This window comes from Euprymna scolopes, chromosome 18 (genome assembly GCF_053919585.1).
Source record: "Euprymna scolopes isolate OS-2025 chromosome 18, ASM5391958v1, whole genome shotgun sequence".
NCBI lineage: Eukaryota > Metazoa > Mollusca > Cephalopoda > Sepiida > Sepiolidae > Euprymna > Euprymna scolopes.
The window spans coordinates 92,140,804-92,167,604 of NC_136499.1; the positions used below are offsets into that span (position 1 = coordinate 92,140,804).

At 33.5% G+C, this 26,801-nt stretch overlaps 1 pseudogene; it reads left to right on the top strand.

Annotated features, from left to right (window-relative positions):
• The first annotated feature begins 11,890 nt into the window (after positions 1-11,890).
• LOC145298047 (U2 spliceosomal RNA) lies at positions 11,891-12,024 on the top strand (annotated as a pseudogene).
• The last annotated feature ends 14,777 nt before the right edge of the window (positions 12,025-26,801 follow it).

Below are 26,801 nucleotides of genomic sequence, written 5' to 3' on the forward strand. Positions count from 1 at the left end.
AACCGTGGCATTAAATGTTTTCAATGACTAATGGTCGGACTTCACTGAAATAAAAGAATTGGCTTTCTTTTATCTTACACAGTCTTGTGTTTTTCGGATATATGCTTCAGGGAAATCATTTTAATAAGTATGCATTTCTCATTAGAATACTCCTCAATCATTTTTGGTTAGATATCTCGTACGCCTTACGCGGTTGTGCAATAGGTTTAGTATGCATTTTTCCGATTTGTATCATCATCAACTTATACAGTTTCCTCCATAGCCTAATAAATGGCAAGTTTTCTAACTAATTATATATTGGCGCCAAAACGTGTGCACATGTCATTTTTTAAAACGCTAATTTAACATAAATTGAACGCTACTGATTAAACAACTTATACCTCATGTGATTCGCCTTTTATTGATCCCCCAATAAAAAGAGGATGGACATGTAAGTTCACCTATGTCCGTTCGTCGGTTCGCCCCTTCGTCTTTTCGAACTTTTCACAATAACTACGCCTTGGAATTTGTTTAAAAATTGTGCACAAACATTATATATGATATGAGTAAAAAAGTAATAGAACGGATTTTCTCGGGAAAACTCCGGTTGCCCAGGTAGGGGTGCCTTTCTGGTTAAAATGGCTAAAATTGACACTTTTGTGCTTATTAAAAATATTGATGCTTAGGAGTTTTTATAATACTTTCTGAAAAGTTGTAACTAACTGATGTCTATATATATATATATATTGTTTTTTCTCAGGGTACTCGTGCAAAAAGTAATGAGTTTGACGAACAGATCGTTGCTTAATCTAGCTCATATTTTACTTGTGGACGATGTGTGCATCTATGTATATGGCAAACAGCAGCTCTAAACATATTTTCCTTTTCGATTGAAAAGTGTTCCACCTACGTCAAGTGTAAAATTCAGCCTGTTAGTATCGCACATTGATTCGGTTTATGAATTAAAAACGGCGCACGTACACGAGACTTCTGATAAACCAAGAAACTTATGTTAATAATACCCGATCATATGACCTTGTACAGGCTTGCATCATAAATTGTAAACCTGGATAGAGATAAGTAAAGCAAGCTTCCAGGAATCTCGCATTATTTCTGCCATTGATGTAGTATCACGTTGAATCTATCATTTTTGATTTTTTTTATCATATTCTAATACGCCAAGAGTTCATGATCAGTAAAATGTCGATGGGAACTATCATTCATAATCATTAGCATATTCATATGCATTTTGCGCAAAAAATTATCAGGTAGCTAATAACTTTTTTTTTAAATTGAGAAGCACCCAGTGCATTAAAATGAATTGAGTGATAAGCCTAAAAAACTTTTGATACTGAAACAGAAACAATCATTGGTCTATCACAATAATTTACTTCCAAAGCCTAGTCAGTGCTGTGTAAGCACAAAGATTTACGGTTTCGAAAAGTTGAAAGAGTGCAGCACTCCGCAGACAAGATTACTCACAGTAATATGAGATCAGGACGTAGATTAGATATGTTCACAATAGAGCTAATTACGCTTCACTTTGAAGGAATATAAGGGAAGCTATTGAAATCAAGAGACATAGCAAGATCAGCAACGGTACGCCCACATACAGAGACAACGTTCCATTGCACAACATACATGTTGTCAGATCAGAAGCACAATAATCCTTACTCTTGTTACCTCGTGGACTCGGACTTTCATCTTTTCTAAGTCATAATATTTTTTTTGAAAAGGAAGCGTTTCTCAGAGGAGTCCACCTTGACTTTCAAATTCACATCGCGATTGGAGGATAGACCCAGGGTTTAGAGCGACATTAAACGACGTATAATTATGTCTAATTGTGAGAGTCTACGACAGTAATACACAATAATTTCAGTTTTATGTTTCGTTTAGAACTTTATCTGCAGCCTTAGTCATTATAAATATATATATATATATATATATATATATATATATATATATATATTCTTTGAATTATCGGATATATATATATATATATATATATATATATATATATATATATATATATATATAGAGAGAGAGAGAGAGAGAGAGAGAGAAAATAAAAAGGAGCAAACCTTATTATCTGTTCATCAACGTTTCGTCTTTATTTCGAGAAGCGTTGATGAACACATAATACGGTTTGTTCCTTTTTATTTTCTCTATTCTGTCGGAATACTATTTCCATATTTTCATCATATATATATAAATATATATATATATATATATATATATATATATATCTGCTACAGAATTTAACTTTAGTTTTTAAACTAATATATATATATATATATATATATATATATATATATATATATATATATATATATATATATATATTTGTGTGTGTGTTATTCCCGGCCGTTTACCTGCGCTGATGAATCGCATGACGACAAAGCATGTGTCTGTAGCTAATATATATATATATATATATATATATATATATATATATATATATATATATATATATATGTGTGTGTGTGTGTGTGTATGTGGGTGTGTGTCTTTGTCTGGGTTTCTGCGTGTGTCTCGCTCCAAATTTCCTGATTAAAAGGTTACAAGGAAAACAAGAAAAAGATACATTAATAAAAGTAGTGGTTGATGGACAGAAATCAGAACTCACAGTATTAAAACTTTAATTCCTCACATGCTCATTTTTGGCCCAACTTCCTTCCTGATCAACATCAATGATCTGTAAGAGTACATCCTTAGAAAATTGGAAGAAATCAAAGGCTGTAAACGATCTCTGATTCTCTCACATCTTATCTTGAGCACGTAGTACAATCACTAAAGAGGTGGTTGGTTACTTTTTACTTATCTAAAACCAAGCTTCCATCTTGAAATCATCAACATTCTGATCCCCTCTAGCATCAATTGAAATTCATGGCTCTCGCCTTGGGAGCCTCTGTGTTTTGACAAGCTTCTGAGCTTGACTTCTTCTCCTTGTCTGAATGGAACACGTAAATCAAATTCGTTACCAAGGTCACTGGAAAAAATCATAGGATCCTTGTATTGATCCAGTAGATATATACCTGCTGATGCAATTCTCTTCCATTATAAAGGCTAGCTTCGACCAAGGATGGGTTACTGTTGTCAAATCTGGGCAGGAGCTGTTAGAAAGACTTTATTCTGCATTGACAGAGTTCAAAATAGACGTCGTAGCAAAGTAGGGGGAGCCCTTTCTTTTGTCTGCAACCTTTCTTACAGAAGAGATGTAGCGAGACTGCCTTTGCTTTATCGTAATTTTCATGGCAAGTGGTGGTTTGAGCTCCAATATATGGTCGCAACTCCCCAAACTTTCATCTAGCGGAAAACACTATCAGTAGTTTTCCCTACTCTGTATCTGGGCATAAAACTAAACATAGATTCTATGAACAAAGCTTCTTTCTAAGAACTGCACACCTGTGTCCATCTCTTCCATTTGCCTGCTTTCCAGCTGACTACAATATAGTCGTCTTCAAAACCAACGTAAACAAGTTCTTTATTAGCCCTCTCCTTATGTAACCCAATTTGCCAAATTTCCACTTCTAACGATTACAACGATATTGTCCCGTTGATTACTGTGCACTATTTCACCCTCATCTTAGAGTGGTCTCTCGAGCTTCATAATTATTTACTCCCATGTAAAAAAGGAATAATAATAGATAAAAGGTATTAAAAAGAACATACAAAAGTGAGTGTTAGACGACGAAAACATAATGTTGTTCCACTGCATATTAACTTCCGCCTTACGCCATTTTCTCCCGATATTTATTGTCTCTGCGTCACTTGATGCGTAGGAATTAATTGTTAAATGGTGATTGATATATTCGTGTTTAGGCTCAGATACAAGTATAAAATGGTCAACGTACGCATCTTGTCCCCGCTTGTAATAATCCGATAGATAAGGTGTGATAGTGACTAGGGTGATTCCACTGGATCTGCTAATTTAATGGCATGTTTTGAAGTGATGTCGGGTAAGCAGTCCCGTAGTGTCTTCCATATTGTGAAAATCCGTTTGGCTTGCTGCACGTTATATCCTTGCATCACGTTGAATGTATGTAGATAATTTTAAAATACTGGGACAAACAGAATTCCGACCGGCACCTGTTGCCGAATAACATAACTTTTTGTATAAACTTTAGTAACCTGCCACTTAAACTAAGTCAGTTGGCGAGGTTGGCATTAGTGTAGGGCTAGCGATAACGTACCCTGCACTTACTGGCTTATATAGCTGGTATATGAGCGCTGATTTCGATAGAGGACTGCTATTTTTGATCGATCCATCCCAGAATCGATTTTTTCTCTTTCTGCTTCGCATTTTTCAGCCTAGAACATAAAATGCATCAGGGAAATACATCTCTCAATGTCTCTCCAGCTATGAACAGTTGCTGTCGTATTTTTCATTCGTTTGCAAATATTATTCATTAGGTGGTTCTATAATTTATAATAAAATTTAACATAGAAGACTCCAAATGTTGTTTTATTATATCGGGTTTTAACAGTTATATTTTTATTCCAATACTGTCACGTTTATAAAGAAAAATTATCTTTCGAAATTAATTTGCTTACCGTTAACAACCTTTGCAGTTAAGTGTAATTCAAAACGTGTAGTTCTAAATATTTTCTTATTTATTGAAAATTAATATCAAAAAGTCTGTACTTGCATTGTAATTACTATATTTAGAACTCTTATCATGGCATATTTGCGTAAACGCACCTGGCATATTTTTTTATTTTATACTTTTGTGCGTTACTTTTTAGATGGCAAATATTTTGATACCCAAACCAGATATCCACATCACATAGAAGTGGACAGATTTGTTTCCTATACAATCTTGTAAAATGTGCGGATACACATAGCCATTTTTCGTAACATATGTTTTATTTGTTACGCACGTTTGGCTATTTTTCAAATGCCGATATCTTCCGAAATTTATTAAATAATTTTCATTTTCTGACAGTCTTCTGATAAGTTTGAAGAGGTTAAAATCAATTCATGTTTTAGTTTTGTAAGAACACGCTATCAGGTTTTAACATCACAATCTGATATAAGTCCTTGCCCAAGCACTAGACATATGAATCTGTCCATGATGAAGTCTGATAGTTTAAATTTGTCAGAACATTTATTAACAACAGTCACATATGTTGCGATGTGATCTACTTTATTTTAACCGGATTCAGGCATTGCCATCGTTTATGGAATAAACATTTTTTTTAGATAAAGAGTTATGTGAGAAGCTCCGCCATATCTTCAAAAGATAGCCCCGAATGTTTACGTATCATAATAAATTCTACAAATTTTATATGTTGAATTTTTTCTTGTCTAATTAATCCGGACAATCTGTACTAAAAAGGTATTTGTATTGGTTGTAATAAGATGAAAATTATCTTCGTCTGGTGCATAGCAGAGATTGTCAATCGCATTCCATATCAAATCGTGAGAATGAGGTATTGTTTTCAGTGATAGGATTATTTTTTAGGATTTACACAGTTAATTTCTGTGTTGTTCACTAATAATTAACTTATTTGGTTGTATATATTTGTTCACTAATAATTAACTGATTTGGTTGTATATATATATATATATATATATATATATATATATATATATATAGAGAGAGAGAGAGAGAGATACATAGATAAATAAATAAATGGACAGATACATATATATATGTATATATATATATATATAGAGAGAGAGAGATAGATAGATAGATAGATAGATAGATATGCAAACACTAGTGTCCGCAGGTATAAAATAACCGTGTATATTTATTTAAAAACTGTTACGGATACAGATTTTCTAAGAAATTAAATTGATTGATTTTCATTATCGTGAATGTAACACTTCGAACTTTCGGTAGCATAATATTACTGTTTTAAATTGATCTCGCCGACAAATATAGATTATAGACATCTACTTTACTTCAATTCTTGTGTTAAATCCCAGTGACCTTTAGATAAACTTGCTTGCCTACAATATCAAGGGTGATTCGTAACTGTGTCCGAATTTCCAACGAACATTAATCAGCCGTGAATACACCTCTGATCTCAGAAATATGAAACAGTGCATGTAGTTATACAAAATAATTGCTGATATTTATATTAAAACTAGCAGGGCTACCCGGCGTTGCTCGGGACCGTATAAACAATGAAAAAACAAAAGCAGATATTGAACATATGTTTGATTCTTAGGGGAGAGGAATCTTTCATCTCTATGTATTATTTGTTTTATCTACCCTAGGACTGATATTGTTCATGTTTTATCCCTAGCATAGGTAATTTACAGCATGTATATGAAATTGTTTTACCTTAGGGAGAAGAGAACAGGTAATATACAACATAATGTGTCTATATTACATCCCTGGCAACGCCTAGAAACCAGCTAGAACATGTATTTCAGTCAATCTTTATTATATCCTGGGCTATGCCGGGAAACCAGTTAATCTCTTTTTAGTGACTTGACCACCAAAATACCTCCCTAAGTGTGTCCTTTCTTTTGAACTTATTAGATATAGGTATCTAGAAATGTGTGTGAAATTTTGTTGAATGCATTGTTCACTATGATTTTCTTATTGTTCTACACAATATCAACTGTAGCGAAATAACACAGTAAACTTAGTGTAGTGTTAGAATAAAGAGCAAAGGAAAAAATTAGAATCATATTTTGTAATTGCAAATCTAAATTTGCTAGCATGTACCAGTATTTGCCAGGTTGTGGAAATTTGGAACTTATAACATATGTAGTGGCCTTTTCCTAGATACCTATTGCTAAAAATTATACTTTCATTTTGTTAGAAAAATCTCTCTTCAGATGCCCTGCATCATTCAAAATAAAAACAAATATTTTTATAATTGTTTCAGTATATTGCTACACAATGTGAAAGTTTTTAACGTTTGTAAAAAAAATCATGAATGTGCTTATATTGCAAAAAAGAAAATATCAGTGCACAGTATTGAAAGTGTTTGAGATTCAAAAGTCTGTAACATTTCTACTAACTTCATAAGATGTCATGTGAGAAACTGAATTGAATATCAAGACATTATCTGAAGCGTTTTTATTTTGGTGTAACATATGTGTTTACAGTGAACCTTAACTTTTAATAAACAGATTGGTATGCAATGACATAGGCTAAGAATCTTTAAAATATATATAAATTGGAAAAATGTGTGAACAAATGAAAAAAAAATGATCCGCTCCACTTGATGACATCAAGCACAGTAATATTTTAGTGAAGAAAATATGAAATTGATGTTCAGTGATTAGTTTGGATGAATGAGAAAATGTAATTGTTTGATGCATAAAAATAACTCAGTTGCTGTATTTGATATTAAGCAGCAAAATATAGTGATTTGAATATTTGGGAAAACATCAAACCAGATTATGTAAAAAGAAAAAAAAAAGATGAAATTAGAAAATATATATTTTATGTTTATGAGTTCTGCCAATCAAAATTTTGTGGCAGAAATTGGGTGATTACCATGCAATTTTATTTTGGTAAAATTCTTAAATTATTAGAATGTTTATTATAATTTCTAATTAGTGACTTGTTATAATCAAAATCCGCCCTAAAGAGTGTCCTTTCTTTTATTAGGTATCAGAGTAGGTATCAAGATTTCTACTTCTATACAAATGTGATATTTCAGATCTGTACATAAAAAATTTGTTGAATATATAGGTTGAGAATTGTTCTGTGTCGCTCTCTCTCACACACACACGCATTCTCACTTTTATAGATATAATAGATAGATTACTCTAGATATATTTCCATATGTCTGAATACCCTATATACAAATTTTCAAATCTGTAGATAAAAAAATTTGTTGAGTATATAGGTTGAAAATTGTTCTCTCTCTCACACACACATTCTCAATTTTAGAGATATAATAGATAGATTATGCTAGATATATTTCCATATGTCTGAATACCCTATATACAAATTTTCTAATCTGTAGATCAAATATTTGTTGAATATATAGGTTGAAAATTGTTCTTACTCTCTCTCTCTCTCTCTCTGGCTACCTCACACACACATTCTAACTTTTATAGATATAATAGATAGATTATGCTAGATATATTTCCATATGTGTGAATACCCTATATACAAATTTTCTAATTTGTAGATAAAAAATTTGTAGAGTGCATAGGTTGAGAATTGTTCTCTCTATCTCTCACACACACACATTCTAACTTTTAAAGATATAATAGATTATGCTAGATATATTTCGATATTTCTGAATACCCTATATATAAAAATTTGTTGAATGTATAGGTTGAGAACTGTTCTCTCTCTCTCTCTCTCTCTCTCTCGCTCACACACACACACATTCTCACTTTTATAGATATAATAGAAAGATTATCCTAGATATATTTCTATTTGTATGAATACTCTATATACACATTTTAAAATCTGTAGATAAAGAATTTGTTGAGTATATGGGTTGAGAATTGTTCTCTCTCTCTCTCTCTCTCTCTCTCTCACACACACACACACATTCTCACTTTTATAGATATAATAGATTATGCTAGATATATTTCCATATGTCTGAATACCCTATATACAAATTTTCAAATCTGTAGATAAAAAATTTGTTGAGTATATAGGTTGAGAATTGTTCTCTCTCTCTCTATCACACACATTCTCACTTTTATAGATATAATAGACAGATTATGCCAGATATATTAAAATATGTCTGAATGCCCAATATACAAATTTTGAAATCTGTAGATAAAAAATTTGTTGTATACATAGGTTGACAATTGTCCTCTCTCTCACACACACACACATTCTCACTTTTATACATATAATAGATAGATTATGCTAGATATATTTCTATATGTCTGAACACCCTATATACAAATGTTCAAATCTGTGGATAAAAAATTTGTTGAATGTATAGGTTGAGAATTTTTATCTCTCTCTTTTTCTCTCTCTCTCTCTCGCTATCTCACACACACGCATTCTCACTTTTATAGATAAAATAGATAGATTATGCTAGATATATTTCCATATGTCTGAATACCCTATATACAAAGTTTCAAATCTGTAGATAAAAAATTTGTTGAATATATAGGTTTAGAATTGTTCTCTCTCTCTCTCACACACACATTCTAACTTTTGTAGTTATAATAGATAGATTATGCTAGATATATTTCCATATGTCTGAATACCCTATATACAAATTTTCTAAACTGTAGGTAAAAAATTTGTTGAGTATGTAGGTTAAGAATTGTTCTCTCTCTCTCACACACACACACACACACAAGTTCTCACTTTTATAGATATAATAGATGTATTATGCTAGATATATTTCTATATGTCTGCCTACCCTATATACAAATTTCCAAATCTGTGCCCAAAAATGTGTGGAATATATAGGTTGAGAATTGTTCTCTCTCTCTCTCTCTCACACATATTCTCACTTTTATAGGTTATATAGGTTGAGAATTTTTTGCTCTTTCCATCACTCACATTCACACTTTTATAGATATAATACATAGATTATGCCAGATATATTTACATATGTCTGAATACCCAATATACACATTTTCAAATCTGTAGATAAAAAATTAGTTGAATATATAGGTTGAGAATTGTTCTCTCTCTCTCTCTTTCTCTCTCTCTCTCACACACACATTCTCACTTTTATAGATATAATAGATAGATTATGCTAGATATATTTCCATACGTCTGAATACCCTATATCCAAATTTTCTAATATGTAGATAAAAAATTTGTTGAATATATAGGGTGAGAATTTTCCTTCCTCTCTTTCTCTCTCTCTCTTTCTCACACACACACAAGCTGAAAATTGTTCTCTCTCTCTCTCTCTCTGACTCTCTCTCTCTCTCTCACACACACACACATGGTCATTTTATAGATATAATAGATAGGTTATGCTAGATATATTTCTATATGTCTGAATACCCTATATACAAATTTTTAAATCTGTAGATAAAAAATTTGTTGAGTATATAGGTTGAGAATTGTTCTTTCTCTCTCTCTCACACACACATTCTCACTTTTATAGATATAATAGATTATGCTAGATATATTTCCAAATGTCTGAATACCCTATATACAAATTTTCAAATCTGTAAAGATAGAATTTGTTGAATATATAGGTTGAGAATTGTTCTCTCTCTCTCTCTTTCACACACATTCTCACTTTTATAGATATAATAGATAGATTATGCTAGATATATTTCCTTATGTCTGAATACCCTATATACAAATTATCAAATCTGTAGATACAAAATTTGTTGAGTATATAGGTTGAGAATTGTTCTCTCTCTCTCTCTCTCTCACTCACTCACTCACTCACTCACTCACTCACACACACACACATTCTACCTTTTATAGATATAATAGATTATGCTAGATATATTTCCATATGTCTGAATACCCTGTATACAAATTTTCAGATCTGTACATAAAAATTAGTTGAATATATAGGTTGAGAATTGTTCTCTCTCTCTCTCTTCTCTCTCTCTCTTTCACACACATTCTCACTTTTCTAGATATAATAGATAGATTATGCTAGATATATTTCCATATGTCTGAATACCCTATATACAAATTTTCTAATCGGTAGATAAAAAATTTGTTGAATATATAGGGTGAGAATTGTACTTACTCTCTCTCTCTCTCTCTCTCTCTCTCACGCACACATTCTCACTTTTATGGATATAATAGATAGATTATGCTGGATATATTTCCATATGTCTGAATACCCTATATACAAATGGTCAAATCTGTAGATAACAAATTTATTGAATAGATAGGTTGAGAATTGTTCTCTCTCTCTCTCTCGCAACCTTACACACACAACCACACGCAAACATTCTGACTTTTATAGATATAATAGATCGATTATGCTAGATATATTTCCATATGTCTGAATACCCAATATACAAATTTTCAAATCTGTAGGTAAAAAATTTGTTGAATATATAGGTTGAGAATTGTTCTCTCTCTCTCACACACTCACATTCTCACTTTTATAGATATAATGTATAGATTATGCTAGATATATTTCTATATGTCTGAATACCCTATATACAAAGTTTAAAATCCGTAGATAAAAATACGTTGAGTATATAGGTTGAGAATTGTTCTCTCTCTCTCTTACGCACACACACACACACACACACACACACACACACATTTTCACTTTTATAGATATAATAGATAGATTATGCTAGATATATTTCCATATGTCTGAATACCCTATATACAAATTTTCAAATCTGTAGATAAAAAATGTATTGAATATATAGGTTGAGAATTGTTGTCTCTCTCTCTCTCTCTCTCTCTCTCTCTCTCTCTGGCTACCTCACACACACACATTTTCACTTTTATAGATATAATAGATAGATTATGCTAGATATATTTCCATATGTCTGAATACCCTATATACAAACTTTCAAATCTGTAGATAAAAAATTTGTTGAGTATATAGGTTGAGAATTGTTCTCTCTCTCTCACACGAAACTGTGCGCTCGGCTTCTTCCCCCCCTTCCCACCCCAAATGCTTGGGAAACTGTGCACTGTTTTTGTTGGTTTTCAAGCTGCCTCTTCCCCCCCCCACACACACACAGTTTAACAGTAGTAGGAGGTCAAGAGAAAGAGGGTGAGAGAGAGAGAAGAGTAAGTTGGTGAGAGAGAGAGAAAAGAGAAAGAGGGTGTTGGTTTTATATTTTTATTATCGTCTAATATTTTGAAAGCTGAATTTCTAATAAAATGTGCATCTATAGGACATAATGCCTGGGAATGTGTTCCTCCCCCCCACAGTTTAACAGTGGTGTGACGTCAAGAGAAAGAGGGTGAGAGAGAGGGAAGAGTAAGTGGGTGAGAGAGAGAAAGAGAGAGAAAAAAAAGAAAGACGGTGTTGGTTTTGTGAAAAAAGTTGTTATTTACAATTGTTCGCATTCTTGGCCTTTTGGTCAAGATCAAAGTGTAGTATCTGTTCTTCAGATGCTGCACTTCTATTTCTTGTTCTCTTTCGGTGGAGGAGAAATCCTCCACGACTGAGACAATTTTTATTTTTGTACCTTTTCTCCACGTTAAAAAACGACCCTGGTGTCTAACTCTGTCCCGTGGGGAGGCATAGTAAATAGGTACAATTGTTCGCCATTAGTGGATGTTGACGTCACGTCACGTGACATGACTAAGCGTTTTTTTTTTTTAGTATGAATAACATTTTTTGTTTTAATTATAAAGTCTACAATTAATTTTAGAGAAAATGATGTATATATAATAGAAAAAAAAAATTACTGGTTTTGTTGGATTCAAGTGGATCCCCCCCCCCTCCAGTTTAAGAGATAGCAGGTCACGTGGTAATATACAAAATGGCTAGCGTAAATATAAAGATCGGTTTTTTTATCGACGAATATTTTGAAAGCTGAATTTTTTTTTATTCCTGTACATTTTTTCCTGATATTTTTCGTTAAAACTCTTGTATAAATACTATTTTTAACCAGTTAAATACGTTGGAGACATTGTCATGGAGTTTAATAATCTCTAGAACAAAGCAGAAGAGAAATTACAAAAGTATCGGTAAAACAAAGTGTTTGTTTACATTTGTTCGCCATTACTGGATGTTGACGTCACGTCACGTGACATGACTAAGCGTTTTTGGATTATGTAATATTAACATTAAAATGACAGGTTTTTTGGAGGGCCCCCCTAGGAGAGAAATGATCAGTTCACCCCCTTTTAATGGTCCGTTTGGTGTGGAATTTCGATATTTGTCATGCGGGTGATCAAGGTTCAATATGATACATAATTTGTCAACTTTGGTTGTGTCTGTCAAAAGTTTGAGCTGACGTCACGTCACGTGACACGTATTGAATAACGTTAAAATGACAGGTTTTTTGGGGGGCCCCCCTAGGAGAAAAACGATCAGTTGACCCCTTTCTACTGGTCCGTTTGACGTGAAATTTCGATATTTGTCATCCGGGTGATCAAGGTGCAATATGATACCAAATTTGTCAACTCTGGTTCCGTCTTTCAAAAGTTTTAGCGTTACAAACAAACATACATACATACATACATACACACCGATTTTTGCCTTTTATATATATAGACTAGCAGGGCTACCCGGCGTTGCTCGGGACCGTATAAACAATGAAAAAACAAAAGCAGATATTGAACATATGTTTTATTCTTAGGGGAGAGGAATCTTTCATCTCAAGTTTTAGCGTTACAAACAAACATTTGTCTTTTATATATATATAGATAATGACAGGTTTTTTTGGGGCCCTCCTCGAAGATAACTGATCAGTTGACCAACTGCTAGTGGTCCGTTTGACGTGAAATTTCGATATTTGTCATCCGGGTGATGGGGCTTCGATATGATACCAAATTTGTCAAGTTTGGTTCCGTCTTTCAAAAGTTTTAGCGTTACAAACAAACATACATACATACACACAGACGTTTGGCTTTTATATATATAGACTAGCAGGGCTACCCGGCGTTGCTCGGGACTGTATAAACAATGAAAAAACAAAAGCAGATATTGAACATATGTTTTATTCTTAGGGGAGACGAATCTTTCATCTCTATGTATTATTTGTTTTATCTACCCCCGGACTGGTATTGTTCATGTTTTATCCCTAGCATAGGTAATTTACAGCATGTATATGAAATTGTTTTACCTTAGGGAGAAGAGAACAGGTAATATACAACATAATGTGTCTATATTACATCCCTGGCAACGCCTAGAAACCAGCTAGAACATGTATTTCAGTCAATCTTTATTACATCCTGGGCTATGCCGGGAAACCAGCTAATCTCTATTTAGTGACTTGACCACCAAAATACCTCCCTAAGTGTGTCCTTTCTTTTGAACTTATTAGATATAGGTATCTAGAAATGTGTGTGAAATTTTGTTGAATGCATTGTTCACTATGATTTTCTTATTGTTCTACACAATATCAACTGTAGCGAAATAAAACAGTAAACTTAGTGTAGTGTTAGAATAAAGAGCAAAGGAAAAAATTAGAATCATATTCTGTAATTGCAAATCTAAATTTGCTAGCGTGTACCAGTATTTGCCAGGTTGTGGAAATTTGGAATTTATAACGTATGTAGTGGCCTTTTCCTAGATACCTATTGCTAAAAATTATACTTTCATTTTGTTAGAAAAATCTCTCTTCGGATGCCCTGCATCATCCAAAATAAAAACAAATATTTTTATAATTGTTTCAGTACATTGCTACACATTGTGAAATTTGTTGACGTTTGTAAAAAAAAATCATGAATGTGCTTATATTCCAAAAAAGAAAATATCAGTGCACAGTATTGAAAGTGTTTGAGATTCAAAAGTCTGTAACATTTCTACTAACTTCATAAGATGTCATGTGAGAAACTTAATTGAATATCAAGACATTATCTGAAGCGTTTTTATTTTGGTGTAACGTATGTGTTTACAGTGAACCGTAACTTTTAATAAACAGCTTGGTATGCAATGACATAGGCTAAGAATCTTAGACAAAATATATATAAATTGGAAAAATGTGTGAACAAATGAAAAAAAAATGATCCGCTCCACTTGATGACATCAAGCACAGTAATATTTTAGTGAAGAAAATATGAAATTGATGTTCAGTGATTAGTTTGGATGAATGAGAAAATGTAATTGTTTGATGCATAAAAAATAACTCATTTGCTGTATTTGATATTAAGCAGCAAAATATAGTGATTTGAATATTAAGGAAAACATCAAATCAGATTATATAAAAAAAAAGATGAAATTAGAAAATATATATTTTCTGTTTATGAGTTTTGCCAATCAAAATTTTGTGGCAGAAATTGGGTGATTACCATGCAATTTTATTTTGATAAAATTCTTAAATTATTTCAATGTTTATTATAATTTCTTATTAGTGACTTGTTATCATCAAAATCCGCCCCAAAGAGTGTCCTTTCTTTTATTAGGTATCAGAATAGGTATCCAGATTTCTACTTCTATACAAATGTGATATTTCGGATCTGTAGATAAACAATTTGTTGCATATATAAGCTGAGAATTGTTCTCTCTCATTCTCTCTCTCACACACCCACACATTCTCACTTTTATAGATATAATAGATAAATTATGCTAGATATATTTCCATGTGACTGAATAATCTATATACAAATTTTCAAATCTGTAGATAAAAAATTTGTTGAGTATATAGGTTGAGAATTGTTCTCTCTCTCTCTCTCTCCTCTCACGCATGCTCACTTTTATAGATATAATAGATAGATTATGCTAGATATATTTCCATATGTCTGAATACACTATATAAAAATTTTCTAATCTGTAGATAAAAATTTGTTGAATATAAAGGGTGAGAATTGTTCTTACTCTCTCTCTCTCACACACAGACATATTCTCACTTTTATAGACATAATAGATAGATTATGCTAGATATATTTCCATATGTCTGAATACCCTATATACAAATTATCTAATCTGTAGATAAAAAATTTGTTGATTATATAGGTTGAGAATTGCTCTCTCTCTCACAGACACACACATTTTCACTTTTGTAGATATAATAGATAGATTATGCTAGATATATTTCCATATGTATGAATACCCTTTATAACAAATTTAAAATCTGTAGATAAAAAATTTGTTGAATATATAGGTTAAGAATTGTTCTCTCTCTCTCTCTCTACCTCACACACACCCACACACACAAACATTCTGACTTTTATAGATATAATAGATAGATTATGCTAGATATATTCCATATGTCTGAATACCCTATATACAAATTTTCTAATCTGTAGATAAAAAATTTGTTGAATATTTTCAACCCTTATCCTCGAGTGGCGTCTGGGCCTTGATAAGTAGTAATGCGTATTTAGCAAAATATAAATATATATATATATAACAAATATACTGAATTTCCATTACTAACGATTACTGTATTGTCCAATTGACTACTGCGCTTTTCAACCCTTATCCTCGAGTGGCCTCTGGGCCTTGAGAAGTAGTAATTACTAACGATTACTATATTGACCAATGGACTACTGCACTTTTTAACCCTTATCCTCGGGTGGCCTCTGGGCCTTATTGTCCAATTGACTACTGTGGACTTTTTAACTCTTATGCTCGAGTGGCCTCTGGGCCTTGATAAGTGGAAATGACCAAGTAACAAAAAATAGGTATATAACAAATTTACTGAATTTCCATTACTAACGATTACTATATTGTCCAATTGACTACTGTGCACTTTTCAATCCTTATCCTCGAGTGGCCTCTGGGCCTTGATAAATGGTAATGCGTATGTAACAAAATATACATATATATAACAAATTTACTGAATTTCCATTACTAACGATTACTATATTGTCCAATTGACTACTGCACTTTTAAACGCTTATCCTCGAGTGGCCTCTGGGCCTTGATAAGTGGTAATACCATCGAGTGGCCTCTGGGCCTTAATAAGTGGTTGTGCCTAAGTAACAAAAAATAGGTATATTACAAATATCCCGCATTTCCATTACAACCGACTACTACGGTGCACTTTTCAATCCTTATCCTCGAGTGGCCTGTGGGCTTTGATAAGTGGTAATGCGTATTTAACAAAATATTAATATATATATAACAAATTTACTGAATTTCCATTACTAACAATTACTATATTTTGTCCAATTGACTACTGCACTTTTCAACACTTATCCTCTAGTGGCCTCTGGGCCTTGATAAGTGGTAATGCCTATCTAAACAAAATATAAATATATATATAACAAATTTCCCGACTTTCCATTACTAACGATTACTATGTTGTCCAATTAACTACTGCCATTTTCAACCCTTATCCTCGGGTGGCCTCTGGGCCTTATTGTCCAATTGACTACTGTGCACATTTAACTCTTATCCTCGAGATGTATCTGGGCCTTGATAAGTGGAAATGCCTAAGTAACAAAAAAATAGATATATAACAAATTTCCCAAATTTGACTACTGTGCACTTTTCAACTCTTATCCTCGAGTGGCCTCTGGGCCTTGATAAGTGGTCATATATATTTTTTACAAAATAAAAAAAAAGGTTGGAGTCGCTGAATAACTCATCCTCCCGTTAAAGCGGTTCCATCCTCTTTCCCCAATTTGACTACTGTGCACTTTTCAACTCTCGTCCTCGAGTGGACTATGGGCCTTGATAAGTGGTAATACATATTTTATGAAAAATATATATATATATATATATATATATATATATATATATAACAAAATAGGTTGGAGTTGCTGAATAACTCATCCTCCTGTTAAAGCGGTTCCATCCTCTTTCCCAAATTTGACTACTGTGGACTTTTTAACTCTCATCCTCGAGTGGCCTATGGGCCTTGATAAGTGGTAATACATATTTTTTTATAAATATATATATATATATACCAAAACAGGTGTGAGTCGCTGAATAATTCATCCTTCTATTAAAGCGATTAAATCCTCTTTCCCAAATTTGACTACTGTGCACTTTTAAACTCTCATCCTCGTGTGGCCTATGGGCCTTGATAAGTGGTAATATATAGTTTGTACAAAATATATATATATATATATATATATATATATATATAACAAAATAGGTTGGAGTCGCTGAATCACTCATCCTCCCGTTAAAGCGGTTCCATCCTCTTTCCCGAATTTGACTAATGTGCACTTTTCAACTCTTATCCTCGAGTAGCCTATGGGCCTTGATAAGTGGTAATATATTTTTGTTATAAATATATATATATATATATATATATATATATATATATATATATAAAAAATAGGTTGGAGTCGCTGAATAACTCATCCTCCCGTTAAAGCGGTTCCATCCTCTTTCCCGAATTTTACTACTATGCACTTTTCAACTCTCATCCTCGAGTGGCCTATTGTCCTTGATAAGTGGTAATATATATTTTTTAATAAAAGTATATATATATATATATATAAAAAAATAGGTTGGAGTTGCTGAATAACTCATCCTCCCGTTAAAGCGGTTCCATCCTCTTTACCGTATTTTTTATACAGTGCACTATTCAACTCTCATCCTCGAGTGGCCTATTGTCCTTGATAAGTGGTAATATATATTTTTTAATAAATATAGATATAAATATATATATAAAAAAACAGGTTGGAGTCGCTGAATAACTCATCCTCCCGTGAAAGCGGTTCCATCCTCTTTCCCGAATTTGACTACTGTGCACTTTTCAACTCTAATCCTCGAGTGTCCTATGGGCCTTGATAAGTAGTAATATATATTTTTTACAAAAATATATACATACATATATATAACAAAATAGGTTGGAGTCACTGAATAATTCATCCTCCTCTTAAAGCGGTTCCATCATCTTTGCCGAATTTGACTACTGTGCACTTTTAAACTCTCATCCTCGTGTGGCCTATGGGCCTTGATAAGTGGTAATATATATTTAAAAATAAATATAGATATAAATATATATATACCAAAATAGGTTGGAGTCGCTGAATAACTCATCCTCCCGTTAAAGCGGTTCCATCCTCTTTCCCAGATTTGACTGCTGTGCACTTTTCAACTCTAATCCTCGAGTGTCCTATGGGCCTTGATAAGTAGTAATATATATTTTTTACAAAAATATATACATACATATATGTAACAAAATAGGTTGGAGTCACTGAATAATTCATCCTCCTCTTAAAGCGGTTCCGTCATCTTTGCCGAATTTGACTACTGTGCACTTTTAAACTTTCATCCTCGAGTGGCCTATAGGCCTTGATAAGTGGTAATAGTTTGTACAATAGTTTGTACAATATATATATCTATATATATATATTACAAAATAGGTAAGAGAGAGAGAAGAGGGTGAGAGAGAGAGAAGAGAAAGAGGTAGAGAGAGAAGAGGGTGAGAGAGAGCAGAGAAGAGGGTGAGAGAGAGCAGAGAAAGAGGGTGAGAGAGAAAGAGGGTGAGAGAAGTGAAAGAGGTAGAGAGAGAAGAGGGTAAGAGAGAAAGAGGGTGAGAGAGAGAAGAGGGTGAGAGAGAGAGAGGTAGTGAGAGAGAGAGATAAGAGAAAGAGGTAGAGAGAGAGAGAAGAGGGTAAGACAGAGAGAGAGAGGGGTAGTGAGAGAGAGAGATAAGAGAAAGAGGTAGAGAGAGAGAGAGAAGAGGGTGAGGGAGAAAGAAGAGGGTGAGAGAGAGAGAGAAGAGGGTGAGGGAGAAAGAAGAGGGTGAGAGAGAGCAGAGGGAGAGAGAGAGAAGAGAAATAGGTAGAGAGAGAGAGATGAAGGTGAGAGAGAGCAGGGAAAGAGGGTGATAGAGAAGAGAAAGAGGTAGAGAGAGAGAGAGAGAAGGGTGAGAGAGAGCAGAAAAAGAGGGTGAGAGAGAGAGAAAGAGGGTCAGAGAGAGAGAGAAGAGAAGAGAAAAAGGTGTACACAGAGAGTGAGAGAGAGAAGAGGGTAAGAGAGAGAGAGAAGAGGTTGAGAGAGAGAGAGAGATAAGAGAAAGAGGTAGAGAGAGAGAAGCGGGTGAGAGAGAGAAGAGGGTGCGAGAGAGAAGAGAAAGAGGTAGAGAGAGAGAAGCGGGTGAGAGAGAGAGAAGAGGGTGCGAGAGAGAAGAGAAAAAGGTAGAGAGAGAGAAGAGGGTGAGAGAGAGAGAAAGAGGATGAGAGAGAGAAGAGAAAGAGAGAGAGAGAAGAGGGTGATAGAGAAAGAGAGTGAGAGAGAGAAGAGAAAGAGAGAGAGAGAGAGAAAGAGGGTGAGAGAAGAGGGTAAATGTGCATCTTTTTTTATAGTAGGTAATGCTTGGGAGACTGTGCACATTGCCTCCTCCCCCCTCCCCCCTATAAACGCGGTTCCATTCATAAGAAAACAAACTCGTATAAAAGTAATTTTCGTGTATTTAAGCGGCCTTATACTGATAGCCACCCCTCCCCCTTCCAGTTTAACAGAGTTAGGAGGTAAAAACAAAATGGCTAAAGCCTTGTTTACATGGTAAACTATAGCAAAGAGCATAGTCATCTTTCTTCGCCGGTAAAAAACTTCAAGCAAAAATAAAAACATTTTCCCTACGTCAATTTTTATGTAATTTTGGGATTCTTCTTTTTGAAGTGCGATAAATCCGTTGGTAATAACGGTTCGACTCTTAAACTAATATTTAACTATGTTATAGTATCAATGATACTCCTCGCAGGCAGCTTTAATGTACGTCAGAGGCTCAGCGTAGCCGACATTTTACTGAGCTGACGTCACGTCACGTGACAGCTAATGAATAATGTTAAAATGACAGGTTTTTTGGGGGGCCCCCCTGGGAGAAAAATGATCAGTTAACCCCCTTCTAGTTGTCCGTTTGACGTGAAATTTCGATATTTGTCATCCGGGTGATCAAGGTGCAATATGCTACCTAATTTGTCAACTTTGGTTGTGTCTGTCAAAAGTTTTAGCGTTACAAACAAACATACATACATACATACATACACACCGATTTTTGCCTTTTATATATATAGATGACGTCACGTCACGTGACAGCTAATGAATAATGTTAAAATGACAGGTTTTTTGGGGGGCCCCCCTGGGAGAAAAATGATCAGTTAACCCCCTTCTAGTTGTCCGTTTGACGTGAAATTTCGATATTTGTCATCCGGGTGATCAAGGTGCAATATGCTACCTAATTTGTCAACTTTGGTTGTGTCTGTTAAAAGTTTTAGCGTTACAAACAAACATACATACATACATACATACACACCGATTTTTGCCTTTTATATATATAGACTAGCAGGGCTACCCGGCGTTGCTCGGGACCGTATAAACAATGAAAAAACAAAAGCAGATATTGAACATATGTTTTATTCTTAGGGGAGAGGAATCTTTCATCTCTATGTATTATTTGTTTTATCTACCCCCGGACTGGTATTGTTCATGTTTTATCCCTAGCATAGGTAATTTACAGCATGTATATGAAATTGTTTTACCTTAGGGAGAAGAGAACAGGTAATATACAACATAATGTGTCTATATTACATCCCTGGCAACGCCTAGAAACCAGCTAGAACATGTATTTCAGTCAATGTTTATTACATCCTGGGCTATGCCGGGAAACCAGCTAATCTCTATTTAGTGACTTGACCACCAAAATACCTCCCTAAGTGTGTCCTTTCTTTTGAACTTATTAGATATAGGTATCTAGAAATGTGTGTGAAATTTTGTTGAATGCATTGTTCACTATGATTTTCTTATTGTTCTACACAATATCAACTGCAGCGAAATAAAACAGTAAACTTAGTGTAGTGTTAGAATAAAGAGCAAAGGAAAAAATTAGAATCATATTCTGTAATTGCAAATCTAAATTTGCTAGCGTGTACCAGTATTTGCCAGGTTGTGGAAATTTGGAATTTATAACGTATGTAGTGGCCTTTTCCTAGATACCTATTGCTAAAAATTATACTTTCATTTTGTTAGAAAAATCTCTCTTCGGATGCCCTGCATCATCCAAAATAAAAACAAATATTTTTATAATTGTTTCAGTACATTGCTACACATTGTGAAATTTGTTGACGTTTGTAAAAAAAAATCATGAATGTGCTTATATTCCAAAAAAGAAAATATCAGTGCACAGTATTGAAAGTGTTCGAGATTCAAAAGTCTGTAACATTTCTACTAACTTCATAAGATGTCATGTGAGAAACTGAATTGAATATCAAGACATTATCTGAAGCGTTTTTATTTTGGTATAACGTATGTGTTTACAGTGAACCGTAACTTTTAATAAACAGCTTGGTATGCAATGACATAGGCTAAGAATCTTAGACAAAATATATATAAATTGGAAAAATGTGTGAACAAATGAAAAAAAAAAATGATCCGCTCCACTTGATGACATCAAGCACAGTAATATTTTAGTGAAGAAAAAATGAAATTGATGTTCAGTGATTAGTTTGGATGAATGAGAAAATGTAATTGTTTGATGCATAAGAAATAACTCATTTGCTGTATTTGATATTAAGCAGCAAAATATAGTGATTTGAATATTAAGGAAAACATCAAATCAGATTATGTAAAAAAAAAAGATGAAATTAGAAAATATATATTTTCTGTTTATGAGTTTTGCCAATCAAAATTTTGTGGCAGAAATTGGGTGATTACCATGCAATTTTATTTTGATAAAATTCTTAAATTATTTCAATGTTTATTATAATTTCTTAGTAGTGACTTGTTATCATCAAAATCCGCCCCAAAGAGTGTCCTTTCTTTTATTAGGTATCAGAATAGGTATCCAGATTTCTACTTCTATACAAATGTGATATTTCGGATCTGTAGATAAACAAATTGTTGCATATATAAGCTGAGAATTGTTCTCTCTCATTCTCTCTCTCACACACCCACACATTCTCACTTTTATAGATATAATAGATAAATTATGCTAGATATATTTCCATATGTCTGAATAATCTATATACAAATTTTCAAATCTGTAGATAAAAAATTTGTTGAGTATATAGGTTGAGAATTGTTCTCTCTCTCTCTCTCTCCTCTCACACATGCTCACTTTTATAGATATAATAGATAGATTATGCTAGATATATTTCCATATGTCTGAATACACTATATAAAAATTTTCTAATCTGTAGATACAAAATTTGTTGAATATAAAGGGTGAGAATTGTTCTTACTCTCTCTCTCTCTCTCACACACAGACATATTCTCACTTTTATAGACATAATAGATAGATTATGCTAGATATATTTCCATATGTCTGAATACCTTATATACCAATTTTCAAATCTGTAGATAAAAAATTTGTTGAATATATAGGTTGAGAATTGTTCTCTCGCTCTGTCTCTCGCTCTCTTGCTACCTCACACACACACACACGCAAACATTCTCACTTTTATAGATATAATAGATAGATTATGCTAGATATATTTCCATATGTCTGAATACCCTATATACAAATTATCTAATCTGTAGATAAAAAATTTGTTGAGTATATAGGTTGAGAATTGCTCTCTCTCTCACAGACACACACATTTTCACTTTTGTATATATAATAGATAGATTATGCTAGATATATTTCCATATGTATGAATACCCTTTATAACAAATTTAAAATCTGTAGATAAAAAATTTGTTGAATATATAGGTTAAGAATTGTTCTCTCTCTCTCTCTCTCTACCTCACACACACCCACACACACAAACATTCTGACTTTTATAGATATAATAGATAGATTATGCTAGATATATTCCATATGTCTGGATACCCTATATACAAATTTTCTAATCTGTAGATAAAAAATTTGTTGAATATTTTCAACCCTTATCCTCGAGTGGCGTCTGGGCCTTGATAAGTAGTAATGCGTATTTAGCAAAATATAAATATATATATATATAACAAATTTACTGAATTTCCATTACTAACGATTACTGTATTGTCCAATTGACTACTGCGCTTTTCAACCCTTATCCTCGAGTGGCCTCTGGGCCTTGAGAAGTAGTAATTACTAACGATTACTATATTGACCAATTGACTACTGCACTTTTTAACCCTTAACCTCGGGTGGCCTCTGGGCCTTATTGTCCAATTGACTACTGTGGACTTTTTAACTCTTATGCTCGAGTGGCCTCTGGGCCTTGATAAGTGGAAATGACTAAGTAACAAAAAATAGGTATATAACAAATTTACTGAATTTCCATTACTAACGATTACTATATTGTCCAATTGACTACTGTGCACTTTTCAATCCTTATCCTCGAGTGGCCTCTGGGCCTTGATAAATGGTAATGCGTATGTAACAAAATATACATATATATAACAAATTTACTGAATTTCCATTACTAACGATTACTATATTGTCCAATTGACTACTGCACTTTTAAACGCTTATCCTCGAGTGGCCTCTGGGCCTTGATAAGTGGTAATACCATCGAGTGGCCTCTGGGCCTTAATAAGTGGTTGTGCCTAAGTAACAAAAAATAGGTATATTACAAATATCCCGCATTTCCATTACAACCGACTACTACGGTGCACTTTTCAATCCTTATCCTCGAGTGGCCTGTGGGCTTTGATAAGTGGTAATGCGTATTTAACAAAATATTAATATATATATAACAAATTTACTGAATTTCCATTACTAACAATTACTATATTTTGTCCAATTGACTACTGCACTTTTCAACACTTATCCTCTAGTGGCCTCTGGGCCTTGATAAGTGGTAATGCCTATATAAACAAAATATAAATATATATATAACAAATTTCCCGACTTTCCATTACTAAGTATTACTATGTTGTCCAATTAACTACTGCCATTTTCAACCCTTATCCTCGGGTGGCCTCTGGGCCTTATTGTCCAATTGACTACTGTGCACATTTAACTCTTATCCTCGAGATGTATCTGGGCCTTGATAAGTGGAAATGCCTAAGTAACAAAAAAATAGATATATAACAAATTTCCCGAATTTGACTACTGTGCACTTTTCAACTCTTATCCTCGAGTGGCCTCTGGGCCTTGATAAGTGGTCATATATATTTTTTACAAAATAACAAAATAGGTTGGAGTCGCTGAATAACTCATCCTCCCGTTAAAGCGGTTCCATCCTCTTTCCCCAATTTGACTACTGTGCACTTTTCAACTCTCGTCCTCGAGTGGACTATGGGCCTTGATAAGTGGTAATACATATTTTATGAAAAATATATCTATATATATATATATATATATATATATATATATATAACAAAATAGGTTGGAGTGTCTGAATAACTCATCCTCCCGTTAAAGCGGTTCCATCCTCTTTCCCAAATTTGACTACTGTGCACTTTTCAACTCTTATCCTCGAGTGGCCTATGGGCCTTGATAAGTGGTCATATATATTTTTTACAAAATAACAAAATAGGTTGGAGTCGCTGAATAACTCATCCTCCCGTTAAAGCGGTTCCATCCTCTTTCCCCAATTTGACTACTGTGCACTTTTCAACTCTCGTCCTCGAGTGGACTATGGGCCTTGATAAGTGGTAATACATATTTTATGAAAAATATATCTATATATCTATATATATATCTATATATATATATATATATATATATATATAACAAAATAGGTTGGAGTGTCTGAATAACTCATCCTCCCGTTAAAGCGGTTCCATCCTCTTTCCCAAATTTGACTACTGTGGACTTTTTAACTCTTATCCTCGAGTGGCCTATGGGCCTTGATAAGTGGTAATACATATTTTTTTATAAATATATATATATATATACCAAAACAGGTGTGAGTCGCTGAATAATTCATCCTCCTATTAAAGCGATTAAATCCTCTTTCCCAAATTTGACTACTGTGCACTTTTAAACTCTCATCCTCGTGTGGCCTCTGGGCCTTGATAAGTGGTAATATATAGTTTGTACAAAAATATATATATATATATATATATATATAACAAAATAGGTTGGAGTGGCTGAATAACTCATCCTCCCGTTAAAGAGGTTCCATCCTCTTTCCCGAATTTGACTACTGTCCACTTTTCAACTCTCATCCTCGAGTAGCCTATGGGCCTTGATAAGTGGTAATATATATTTTTTAGTAAATATAGATATAAATATATATATAACAAAATAGGTTGGAGTCGCTGAATAACTCATCCTCCCGTTAAAACTGTTCCATCCTCTTTCCCGAATTTGATTACTGTGCACTTTTCAACTCTTATCCTCGAGTAGCCTATGGGCCTTGATAAGTGGTAATATATTTTTGTTATAAATATAGATATATATATATATATAAAAAATAGGTTGGAGTCGCTGAATAACTCATCCTCCCGTTAAAGCGGTTCCATCCTCTTTCCCGAATTTTACTACTATGCACTTTTCAACTCTCATCCTCGAGTGGCCTATTGTCCTTGATAAGTGGTAATATATATTTTTTAATAAAAGTATATATATATATATATATAACAAAATAGGTTGGAGTCGCTGAATAACTCATCCTCTCGTTAAAGCGGTTCCATCCTCTTTACCGTATTTTTTATACAGTGCACTATTCAACTCTCATCCTCGAGTGGCCTATTGTCCTTGATAAGTGGTAATATATATTTTTTAATAAATATAGATATAAATATATATATAAAAAAATAGGTTGGAGTCGCTGAATATCTCATCCTCCCGTTAAAGCGGTTCCATCCTCTTTCCCAGATTTGACTACTGTGCACTTTTCAACTCTAATCCTCGAGTGTCCTATGGGCCTTGATAAGTAGTAATATATATTTTTTACAAAATATATACATACATATATGTAACAAAATAGGTTGGAGTCACTGAATAATTCATCCTCCTCTTAAAGCGGTTCCATCATCTTTCCCAGTTTGACTGCTGTGCACTTTTCAACTCTAATCCTCGAGTGTCCTATGGGCCTTGATAAGTAGTAATATATATTTTTTACAAAATATATACATACATATATGTAACAAAATAGGTTGGAGTCACTGAATAATTCATCCTCCTCTTAAAGCGGTTCCATCATCTTTGCCGAATTTGACTACTGTGCACTTTTAAACTCTCATCCTCGAGTGGCCTATAGGCCTTGATAAGTGGTAATATATAGTTTGTACAATATATATATATATATATATATATATATATATATATATTACAAAATAGGTTGGTGTCGCTGAATAACTCATGCTCCCGTTAAAGTTGTTCCATCCTCTTTCCCAAATTTGACTACTGTGACCTTTTGAACTGTCATCCTCGAGTTGCCTATTGGCCTTGATAAGTGCTAATATAGAGAGAAGAGAAACGGGGTGAGAGAGAGAGAAGATAAAGAGGGCGAGAGAGAGACAGAAGAGAATGAGGGGAGAGAGAGAGAGAAGAGAAAGACGGTGTGAGAGAGAGAAGA